The 12884-nt window shown below is 36.8% G+C and overlaps 1 protein-coding gene and 1 pseudogene across 4 annotated transcripts in view; both read right to left on the bottom strand.

Annotated features, from left to right (window-relative positions):
• Sik3 (SIK family kinase 3) overlaps positions 1 to 12884 on the bottom strand; it is a 242308-nt gene that overhangs the window by 125317 nt on the left and 104107 nt on the right. The gene's annotated exons all lie outside the window — the stretch shown is intronic.
• LOC143392088 (ubiquitin-conjugating enzyme E2 W pseudogene) lies at positions 955 to 1388 on the bottom strand (annotated as a pseudogene).

Below are 12884 nucleotides of genomic sequence, written 5' to 3'. Positions count from 1 at the left end.
GTTCAATGTGGCATCACCTTAGGTCAGCTGGACAGGAGGGATGGAAGATCCGCTTTCAAGATGGCTTAATTACAAGGCAGCAAGTTAGTTCTGGCTGTCAGCTGGGAACCTAGCTGGTGCCATTGGCCTAAGGTCTCAGTTCCTTTCCATATGGATCTCTCCATGTGTTTCTTCACAGCACAGTGATGGGTTCCAAGAATGAGCATCCCAAGAAAATAAGGAAGAAATGTGTACTATTTTTAGGACTTAGCCTCAAAAACCATATAATCTCACTTCCATCATGTTCTTCTGGTCACAGCAATCACAAAGGTCTGCACAGGTTGAATGAAAGGACACAAAGACTCTATTTCCCTTTGAAAAATTTTTTCTCTTTTATTGTTATTTTTTAAATGATCCACAAGAAATATTTTATATATGAAGTGAACATATAAACTTATTTCCTTCCCAGATGATTACCAATTATCTAAAATTAGATACTAAATAATCTTTCTCCTTCTCAATGATTTATAATGCATTTAAATCTCATACACAACAGGGCCTAAATAGAATAATTCTATAGAGTGATCTACTCTTGTTAATGTCTCAGTGCCTGATAGAGTAATTCTCATACATTATCTTTATAGTTCAAAATTCAAATTTTGCTTCTCTCACCTACTTTTTCCAAACTTTTCAAACACCTACCCCTATCATTCCATGAGATCCTTACTAAAATTACATTTTTTAAGAACAACATATTTTCTCATTAAAGCGTCTCTGCTTTTTTCACAGTTCTTATAGTTTTGTCATTTTTTCCCCTTTAGGTCTCGTGTATTTCTCACTAAAATTATCTCAAGTTTTCATATCTGTGCAGCACTCATGAATGGCATTCATGAAATGACTGGTTATCTTTTATTTCAACATTTGGGAGAACTCAAGTTTAAAATTCACTCTATTTAAGTGAGGATATAGAAAATTTCACACATGGTGCCACCATTTTGTTTTCTTTGAATTCTTATTACATGTTCACACATAAAAAGAATTACCTGGTGGTCCTCTCTTTTCTCTGCAGCTGGAAAGCATGCTAGTAATGAAAGCTAAGAAAAGCTAACTACACTGAGAGCTCTGGGGATCAGTCTTCTGTTGAATAGATAAACAGATAGGACCATTGCTATAAATATTAGGATGAACGGGAGTATTTTCACCAGTAAAAATGACCAAACATATAGAAGCTGAAGAATTTCCCTTTCATATAAGGTACCTGGTACACCTTCCAAGTCTATAGTACACTGTGTAATTCAATTTGAACACTCTTCATTTTAAGTCATCCCTGGAGGTGGGTAATTTTGCAAAGCCAACAATTCTTTCTGTAGTCGTTTCTGCACTGACACCAGCTGCCAGGCCTCTGCCATCCAGGAGAGCACCTGGAGAAATGATGGGAACAGAGTTCTGGCTCAGGTACCTAGGCCTCTGCTGTCCAGGAGAGCATTATGGGCAAGGTTCTAGAAGAGCACACAGTTCTAGAAACACTGTTGTAGCCCTACCTGGAAAATAGAATCTTCCACATCTAATCAAGTGATAGTTGCTTGTTTTCTTGTGCAAATTCACACCTCTTGCAACTTCCATAATAAAAGTTCCTTGAAGTCTATCTCTAAAGTATGCTTCTGTAGAGATAGGAATTTGATTCTCCCAGACACTGAGGATCACAACCAACTGGGAGCCCTTTCACTAAGTTTTCAGTTAGAGATTCTTAGCCCTCACAGGTCATAAGAAATCTGGCTGACAACTCACGTGAGTATGTGTGTCAGCTAAAGAGTGTATGGTTTGGATATGAGGAGGACCTTCCAAAATTCCTGTGTTAATACAGGAATATTCAGAGATGAAATGATTAGATTGTGAGAGTATAACCTAATTGGTCCAATCTAGTTTGAATGGAGTAACTGGGTGGTAACTGTAGGCAGGTGAGGTATAGCTGTGGGCCCTTTCCCTGATTTCCCTTCTCTCCCACTCCCCTTTTTTCCCCACATCCCTCCACTCTCTTCCAGGCTGCCATGAGAGGAAACTTCCCTCCACCACGCTATTCTGTCACAATGTTCTGCTTTACCTTAGGCCCAGAGCAATGTCTGTCAAGCATGAACCAAACCTCAGGAACCATGAGCCAAAATAAATTTCCCCTTCTCTTATCAGGTATTTTGGTTACAGTGACACAGAGCTGATTAGTTTCACTGGAGATTTTTTTTCCCCCTTTCAACCCAGATTCACGAAAATAATAGGTAATCTGCAACCAGAGCATCCGGAGCATGGTTTTTTCTGATTCATCCACTGAGGACTTTATCCCTCCAGGATTCCAGTCATGCCCAGGTCAGTCTCTACTGTGCTAGGGCACTAAAGTTTTCCGTATTCCTTCCCTATGTTCTAATCCAGTTTGAAACAGCACAAACACCACCTTATGAGTCTATGCTATCTACCTTGTGAAATCATGTTTTCTGATCTTTTCAGGACTTCAATTATTTTCCTTATAATAGTTTCAGGATTTCACATCCATTTTATATGTATTCATATATTTCCCCCTTCCCTAGCTCCATTTAAAAGTGTATGCTCCAAAGGGATTTCTCTGTTCATCTAATTGACCATATTACTTAAAACAACCACAACAAACTTACCTACTCCCAGTAATGGGGATTGAACCAAGGGCACTTTACCACTGGAATATATTGCCAGCCCTTTATGTTTTTTATTTTGAGATGGGGGTTGGGGGAAGGGGGGTCATTAAGTTGCTGTGGCTGGCCTCAAACTTGCAGTCCCCCTGCTTCCTCCTCCCAAAGTGCTGGTATTACAAGCATGCAATACCATGACCAGCTCATCATTCATTTTAAGACAGTTATTGATTAAAAACTGATCAATAATTTCAGGAATACATCTATATTTTTAAAGGCAGTTATATAAAGTATTATATATCACTTGAATGGAAATACTTTGAAAATATCTTCAATCAATATACTTCTGCTTTTTAATATTTATTTTTAAGCTTTTTAGGTGAACACAATATCTTTATTTTATTTTTATGTTGTGCTGAGAATCTAACCCAGGGCCTCATGCATGCTAGGCGAGTGCACGACCACTTGAGCCACATCCCCAGCCCCAATATACTTCTTATAAAGCAGATCTTAGGGAACTTAAGGACACTAATTTGTGCTCCATATTGTTTATACTTACAAATATTATTAGGGTTTATGTTCTATAAATATTGTAAACCTTTGAGAACTGCATTAACCCATGAAAAAGGGAATTTTACTGATTTAAAAAGAAAAAAAAAATCACACTATTTTTAGGGTCCATATTTTAAGATTTTTGTATTGTGAAGAGAGATAAATTCAAGTTCTCTTTGGCAAAATACAAATCAAGTGTATTCAAAATTGATATGCATAATATAATTTTTAAAATTAACCCACAGTAGTTTTCCAGATTCAAAGTAGTAGTTCATGGGGTTGCCAGTAGGTAATGAGGCAGTAAGAAAACCACCAGGATGCATCCCTATAAATGTCATATCTCCTTACTATGCTAAAAGCAATAGCTACAAATTACCCCATATTCCTAAAAAGATGACGGCCAAACTCTTACACCCCATAGGAGAAATGGCTATTATGGCTATTAGTTGGCACCGGTGGGAGGCTTAACAGCAAGCCACCAGACAGACCATTTACTGTTCTTCATCTTGTGCAATATTACCTTTCCAGCTCAGCCGGTTAAACATCACAGTGGGAGACTTGAGAAGATGACTGCGAATGGAGTGCATCACCCCCATGTACCGCGTCACTGCGCGGGTGAATGACGAGTTAGAATGGCCAAAAGCTATCTTGTTAGGAATTTCCAGCAAAATTGGGGTGCACCGAAACCTAGAGGAAGGATTTTCATCGCCTGAGGATAGGTTACTGGGGCTCAACCGCGAGTGATCTGTCCGCCCGGGGATTCAAGCTGTTTATTCTGCGGCCCGCCCCACTGCTAGAGATTGCGGCGCTCCGGAAATGGTGTCCCTAGAAACAGCGAGCTAGCAACGCAGAGAAACGGCGCGGCAGATTCTATGGGCTCCTGCCGGCTGTGCCTTCACTGTGCTCCTGGCTGAATTCTGGGTTTGAGACGGGGAAGGAAGCGGTCCAGTTTTGTCCTCCGCACCGGGTCAGCCCACCGAGGAAGCCAGCAGCCACCATCTTGGAGAGCTGACTTCACCATCGCCAGTTTTCGACAGATCGCAGCTCACTCAGCGATAGAACAGGTCTGTGACATCTAGACCATCCTCCATACAGCGGGGAAATCACATAAAATCTCTCCTCGGCTTTCCGGGGGTGTGATTAATAGAGTGAGCGTGAATAGAGGCATGGGGGAAAGGTAAAGGCACCTGACCTCCAACTCCCCGTCCCACCAGCAGCGAAAAGAAACCTGTCTTGCCAGCGCTCGGAGGAGGGGCTAGCGGAGGGAATCAAAACAATAGGGGCCGGTTCCCAGTAGCCGAGCTACACATCCAGGAAACTGCAGGTCCAGAGAGTAGTTTGAACTGCCGAGAGGTATCACACTGGGAAAGGCCTGGCTGACAGGAGAAGCCAGGGGACTAGAAACCAGGAATAAACCTAAGCTAACAGGTTTTGAGAGACACCAGGGCCGGGGAGGAGGGAGCGGCCTCACACGGATTGTTTCCTACAGCCGGAGGGCAAAATCTTGGCCCGGAAGGCACAGCACCACCTACTGGAAGCGAAGAAAATAGAAGCCTAACAGTGTCCCTTTTTTCTTTTAATTTTTTTTAAATTTTTTAATTTTAATTTTTTTTCTTTTCTATAATTATACTATCATTTTTTAAATGTAATTTTTACTTTACTGCATTTTATTATTATTTTTTATTATTATCATTTCCTTTTCTTTTCTATTCTCTTTCTTTCCTCTCTCCCTCTCTCTTTCTTGGTTTGCTTCCTTACCTTCTCCCCATCTTTCCTCTTAAGCATGACCACCCAGATTACGTACAACTTACTAAATGCAAATAGATGAATACTATGAAGCAGTCCATAGTCCGCCTAAGCCCTTAACTACCCCCAAGTACTCTTGTCTATTCTCTTGTTAATATCCGCCTGCATTTGAGCAACCCCCCAAAGAAGCTAACATATACTAACCTCCATACCATCAAAGCGCCCGACCTCAACATAAAATCCTAAGTTCAAACCTCAATTCTATACATGCCATCAAATTCTGTAGGTCTTTAATGAAACTAATGAATTTACCTTGAATAACAATTAAATCCAACATCTCTAAACATTGTCTCCCAACACAAAGGAGAGATATTGGAACTATAAAAACCAAAACAAATTTAAAGAAGAAAACAGAAACACAGCAGTCACACCGAGTTGGAAAGTAACGTGAGCACCATGAAAAAGCAAGGGAAAAAAGGATTATAAATAATGCAGGACAACTTAAATTCACAGGAGAACCTAGAGGCATCAGAAAAATGGACAGAGAAAGAACTCAAGGCATACCTAACACAGATGGAACGGAATCTTAGAGAAGACATTAGACAGCAAGTCCAAACAATGAAAGTATACTTTGAAAACGAATTAAATAGGCAAATTCAAATGGCAAAGAACGAGTTCTACCAGGAGATAGAGATTTAAAAAAAAATTAAACAGTAATCCTAGAAATGCAGGAAAACATAAACCAAATTAAAAACTCAAACGAGAATATTACAAATAGACTAGGTCAAATAGAAGTCAAAACATCAGATAATGAAGACAAAGTGTATCAACTTGAAAAGAATATAGTCAACACAGAAAGGATGCTAAGAAATCACCAGCAATCTATCCAAGAGATATGGGATATTATAAAAAAAACAAACTTGAGAGTCATCGGGATAGAAGAAGGTATAGAGGTTCAAACCAAAGGAATGAACAATCTATTGAATGAAATAATCCTAGAAAACTTCCCAGATATAAAAGATAGAATGGATTGTCAAATCCTGGAAGCCTACAGGATTTACAAAAACCATAATACATACAAAACCGTAATAGACCAACTCCAAGACACATAATTATGAAGATATCCAACATACAGAACAAGGAGACAATATTAAAAGCTACGAGAGAAAGAACGCAGATTACATTCAGGGGTAAACCAATTAGGTTAATGGCTGATTTTTCATCACAGACGTTGAAAGCAAGAAGATCCTGGAACAACGTATTTCAAACGCTGAAAAATAATGGATTCCAACCAAGCATACTATATCCAGCAAAATTAAGCTTCAGATTTGACAATGAAATTAAAATATTTCACGATAAACAAAAGTTAAAAGAACTCTCGCAGCCAGAAAACCAGCACTGCAAGGCATTTTGAGCAAAACACTACAAGAAGAGGAATTGAAAAACAGCACCCAAAATTAACATTGGGAGGTAACTCAGTAAAGGGAAGGAAAAAAAATAACCAAAAAGGAAAAATGAGCCATATTAAAATAAATAAATAAATAAGCATGACTGAAAGTTCAAACAATATATCAATAGTAACCTTAAACGTTAATGGCTTAAATTCACCAATCAAGAGAGACTAGTAACCTGGATTAAAAAAACAAATCCAACAATATGCTGCCTTCAGGAGACTCATATGATAGGAAAAGACATACACAGGTTGAAAGTGAAAGGTTGGGAAAAATCATACCACTCACATGGTCCTTGGAAGCAAGCAGGAGTGACCATACTCATATCGAATAAAATCAACTTCAAACCTAAGTTAATCAAAAGGGATAAAGAAGGACACTATATACTGTTAAAAGGAACCATCCACCAACAAGACATAACAATTATCAATATGTATGCACCAAACAATGGTACTGCAACGTTCATAAAACAAACTCTCCTCAAGTTCAAGAGTCAAACAGACCACAACACAATAATTACCGATGACTTCAACACACTGCACTCTCCATTGGACAGATCTACCAGACAAAAGCTGAATAAAGAAACTATAGAACTCAATAACACAATCAATAACCCAGACTTAACCGACATATATAGAATATATCAACCATCATCAAGTGGATACACGTCCTTCTAAGCAGCACATGGATCCTTCTCAAAGATAGACCATATATTATGCCATAGGGCAACTCTCAGTAAATATAAAGGTGTGGAGATAATACCATGCATCTTATCTGATCATAATGGAATGAAACTGGAAATCAATGATAAAAGAAGGAAGGAAAAATCCTGCATAACCTGGAAAATGAACAATATGTTACTGAATGATCAATGGGTTACAGAAGACATAAAGGAGGAAATCAAAAAATTCTTAGATATAAATGAAAATACAGACACAACATATCGGAATCTATGGCATTTATACACCATGGAGTATTACGCAGCACTAAAAAATGACAAAATCATGGAATTTGCAGGGAAATGGATGGCATTGGAGCAGATTATGCTAAGTGAAGCTAGCCAATCCCTAAAAAACAAATGCCAAATGTCTTCTTTGATATAATGAGAGCAACTAAGAACATAGCAGGGAGGAAGAGCAGAAGGAAAAGAATAACATTAAACAGAGACATGAGGTGGGAGGGAAAGGGAGAGAAAAGGGAAATTGCATGGAAATGGAAGGAGACCCTCATTGTTATACAAAATTACATATAAGAGGTTGTGAGGGGAATGGGGAAAAAAACAAGGAGAGAAATGGATTACAGTAGAACGGGTAGAAAGAGAAAATGGGAGGGGAGGGGAGGGGGGATAATAGAGGATAGGAAAGGTAGCAGAATACAACAGTCACTAATATGGCATCATGTAAAAATGTGGATGTGTAACCGATGTGATTCTGCAATCTGTATTTGGGGTAAAAATGGGAGTTCATAATCCACTTGAATATAATGTATGAAATATGATATGTCAAGAGCTTTGTAATGTTTTGAACAACCAAAAAAAAAAAAAAAGAAAAAAAAGAAATCCAAATGATGAAAACCCAGTTAAGGAAGGTTCTTCCACTCTCCTGGATCTTTATCCTGGATGCAGGTTGGAGTCACCTCAGAGCTGTGAAAGCCACTCAAGCCTGGGTTTTTTTATAGGTTTCCTGGTGATTCCAATGTATGACCAAGCTTGCAGCCGCTGCTGTACACAGAACCGAAACAAAGATTGAGCATCATTGTGATGGCAAAACCAGACCTATTTGTGAAATGATTATAAAAATGTTCTGGTAATAAACCAATAGAAACCAATGCCTGGGGAAGGGGCCGGTTCCCCTGGCTTCTCTTGGCCTTCCTCCAGGAAGCCTGGTTGACCTGGGTCCCCACCTTTTGGAGTGTAGATAACTTCCCCAGGGAGTCTGGCTACTCCCTTTTGAAATGGAATTGCACCTGTGGAGGCTCCTGGCCCAAGGCTAAGATTTATGGAAAGGCCTGGTGAGAGGAGCCAGTTCTTCCCCTTATCTCACCCTGGTTCTGTACACAGGGTGGAATGTGATGGACATCATTACCCTAGGTACAGAATGACTGCATGTATGGTGCAATGCTACATCATGTACAATCAGAGAAATGAAAAGTTGTGCTGCAATTGTGTACAATGAATCAACATGCATTCTGCTGTCATATATACCTAATTGAAATAAATAAATAAATTTAAAATAAATAGAAAATGCTTTTGAGTACTAAAGTAAAAAGAGCTGTATTTGCATACCAATATTAACATTAAACATGAAAATTGCTATTATTTTAAGAAAAATTTAACAAAGTAAAATTAATATTATATCTTCCTATATATAGTTTAAGAATTCAATGTTTTAATTTTGTAAAAAATAAAAATGATTCAATTGACTGAAATAACACCAAAATTTTAGGAAGATTGTACTTCTAGTTCAATAGTTTTATTATGAAAATTTACTGTTATCTTGACTTGATATATATTTAAGACTTGATGTGTAGAAAAAGGAGAATACATACTCAGCATTGTGATATCCATGTCCCACTTCATCTGACCTTTTGAGAACTATGGACCAGACTAGATTTTAAGAAATATTTGTTGACAAATAGCAAATGTCATATTATTTAGTTCAGCACATTGTTAGGAATAGTAGTCTTAATCAATAGACATCTTTTTTTTTTTTAAATTTAAGTTAAATTGTTTTCTTGTTCTCCCTCTGAACATGACATTATGTCCTCCCACCTAACATTCTTCAAGTACCCATTGAGTAGAATCTTTATTTTTCTCTGGATTTTCTTGTCTAGAATTTAGATTTTTGTATTTTTTAAATAATAAATTACTTTCTTTGTAGTCATTAGTAAACTACATTTAGTAGTACTTAAAAATCAATTTCTGTGACTATCTTTTTTCCTTCTGGTTTTATTTTGTTCTCAATAAAGTACATTCTTAAGTCATTATTTAAAAAAAAAAAAAATCACAGTGGTCCACAAGGGATGGCAACATGGAAGCAAATTCCAAAATGCAGTTTACCCTATAGCAGCATGCATTTCCAGATTTCTTCATTCTACTCTATTTCACTCCCGTCTGGGTCATAACAGAACTTGGCAGATGTTAGAATTTGCTATGTATAAACTCTGGAGCTCAGATTAGAAAACTCAGCAAAGTATGCATTTTGGTGCTGGCAAAAATGGCTGTTCTGTGTACTGATTTGGATTTGCTATCTTGGGAATACCTACAGTTTCAAAAAATATCTTAGGCTGTTGAAACAAACAAAAAACTTGGGGGAAAAAAGGCACACATCACACATCCCAACCCAGGCTTACAAGTCCTCTGAGATCATCCTTCTCTTGACACCAACAAAAGGCCAAGCCCCTTATGCAATCTGTGGTTTCTTCTAATAATGAAGAAATTAATAGCTCTGCATACAAGACATAGATAGCTATATCCTGAGACATTCTCCTAGACTTGGATTTCTATGTATAGAGTCCAAAAGTACCAGTTACCACAAGAAGGGACCTATGAAAAGGTTTTGTGTTTGTTTGTTTGTTTGTTTTTAATTCACTGGCAATCTTTCTCCATAGCAAAACTTCAAAAATGTCTTTCTGAAGAGTTTTTCTACATGTGAAAAGAGTCTGCAACAAGTCCCTCTTGTAAACTAGTTTGTATTTACCGATTTAACAGAATTCATCAATATTGTATTTCATCTCAAACCTTAACAATTATTTCTTAATGTTAAAATCAACATGTTAGATAACAATAATATAATAATAATAATAATAATAATAATAATAATAATAACAAGGTAGAGAATAAAGTACATAACCTATTGATATGTTAACAATTTTCAAAGTTAAAGCTAAAAAAAGGTAACTGCTGAGTCTGAATTATAAGTGATCTGACATGTGCAGATCTGGGGATCAAAGTCATTTTCTCTGGTCTTAGGCAATGTAAACCTAAGTCATAATGCAATAATGAAGTTTCCCATCTGGGTAATGAGGGTCTTCATATAAATTAGTTACAGTCTAGAAATTAATTATTTTATAGTTGAGTTTGCTGTTGTAAATAAATATGATATTTGTCCACCTGGACATTGAAATGCTAGTCAGTAGGATGGTTCACTAGAATTCAATCTGCTCTGGGTTGCTTTACATCAAACTATGCACCCATTTAGTCATTTGTATCTTTGAAAAGAACCTTTACATACATCAAATAAAGACATGTAAGAAATTTAAACCTGCATTTATAATACTGGAGAAACTGAGTTTTCTTTTTCTAAATTCCACATTTGGAGAAGCTATTGCTAAAAATGAAACAAAATAAAACATAGTTTAGACTAGAAATACAAGTAATACCTCATTAGCAAATAGAATAACTACAAATTTTTTAAAAGTCTCATTTACTCCTGCATAATAAGACGAATTCACTGACCTAGAATTAACCCCAAGCCAGTATTTCAGACATAGGCTTTAGGGAGATAATCAGCTTATAATTTCAGGTACCTCTGCCTGTTAAGGTCACATAACCAGATCTGGGTTCTTACTGGATGGCAGCTCACTTCATTTAGGCAAGCAACCCATCAAAAGCACCAATTATTCTGAAAAGAAAAAAAGTATCAATATATCTGTTATAGTTTAAATATATAAAGCTTTTTTCAATCCACTCTTTCTCCTTTCTCTAAAGAAAAAATTTTGTTGTTGTTGTTGTTCTTTAATTACACCCTAAACTTTTTACTTGCAAGGTCTAATGGACAATTTCAATGTCCTTTACAGTGAAGAAAGAAGAAAGAGGAAAGAGACTGAGGTTGGGCCAAGTGAATAAAATTGGAATCCCAACTCTGCAATTTAGTTTCTTCTCTGTAACAACTATTTTAGTTCAGTTGATTAAAATATAAAGTGATTAGAATAGTATCTGACATGGAAGACATAACTAGTGATACCAGCTGTACATACTATTGCTATTGTCATTGTTGCTTTCATTAGTAGTAGTAGTAGTCGTAATAGTAATACTAGTACTACTGTTACCACTGCTATCATCATCATCATCATCAAAATCATCATCATCATCCCTGATCAGGCCTCTACCCCATTTTCTGGTAATTTTAAACTTTTACCAATTTCTTTAAGCCTTCTAACCTCAGACCTCTACCTTTCAACAAATGACCCAGTCTAATACTTAATAGAGAAAACAAATATGAAGATCTCTCTCAATTTCTCTTCTATCTCTATCCATGTTCATCTACTCAAACTTCTCTCTTCTCTTTCATTCCAAAAGAAGCAGGTTTTTCCTCCATCCTTAGACATGCAATAAGAGTACTATAAGACTCATTGGCTATTATCACTAGCTAATGTCATTATCATCATCCTCCTCAAACAAAAAGAACAGCAATTTCCAAACTGAATTACAGAAGACTGACTGATACTCTAATTTCAGAGTTGGCCATTATCAACACCCAAGCAATTATGAAGTGTGGCTCCTGGCTTATTGTATTACTCTTCTTTTTAAGCTCAAAATCCATTTACCTAGAATAAATAAGGACAAGTTATAAACAAATACATAAATAAAAAATATATAAATCTACTAGTTCAAACTCATAGAAATAGTAAAATGATGGCTTTCAGGGGTTGTTTAGTGGATAGAATTTCAGTTTTCCAAGATGAACAAAGTTCTGGGGATCAACTGTACAACAATATGAATTTTATTTAACACTATTGATAGTATATTTTTTAAATGGCTATGATAGTAAATTTTATGTTATGAGTGTCTTAACACAAAACAAACAAGAGAGCCAATTAAAATGAACAAACTGGCACTAGCTAAGTGTCACCCCACTATGAGCCACACTAACTTTTCCCCTGACTTCATTTTCTGGAACCCTATTCAAATTAGGCTTAAAACTCATTTGGTCATTACACACAAATTCCTGACAAGCATCTAATAGAATGTACTTATCCTACATCTTTATAAAAGATACAAAAGGTAGTTTGGTGCTGAGTTACATATTTTAGGTTAGGATTGAATATACCTTGAGATACAACAAACACAACATCTGCCACCAGCCATCAAAAATAAACATAAAAATAATTTTTCAAGAATACTACTGACGCTTCCCATTGAAATCTTCTGACATCTGTACACTGGATTCTCGGGGCAGAAGCATGGAAGAGAATAAACATGTACTGGGAAGCCCTCTTAACAGCACCTGCTCTAAATTCACCAAACTTACTTGAGATACAAACATTTATAAAAACGTTGGTTTACATAAAGACCATCTATTTTTAGAGGGGAAATATGCAATAAAACTAGCACAGTAACAAATTAAAATGATGGGAGAGGAAATAACAGTAACTCACTTCAATCAGAATAAGAAATTGTACTTTTGATTATGATTTTTTAAATGTTAGCTGGGCGTGGTGGTACATGCCAGTAATCCCAGCAGCTCCAGAGGCTAAGCAGGAGTATCACAGCTTCCAATCC

Source organism: Callospermophilus lateralis, chromosome 2 (genome assembly GCF_048772815.1).
Source record: "Callospermophilus lateralis isolate mCalLat2 chromosome 2, mCalLat2.hap1, whole genome shotgun sequence".
Taxonomy (NCBI): Eukaryota; Metazoa; Chordata; class Mammalia; order Rodentia; family Sciuridae; genus Callospermophilus; species Callospermophilus lateralis.
This window is presented reverse-complemented; position numbering and strand designations above follow the sequence as displayed.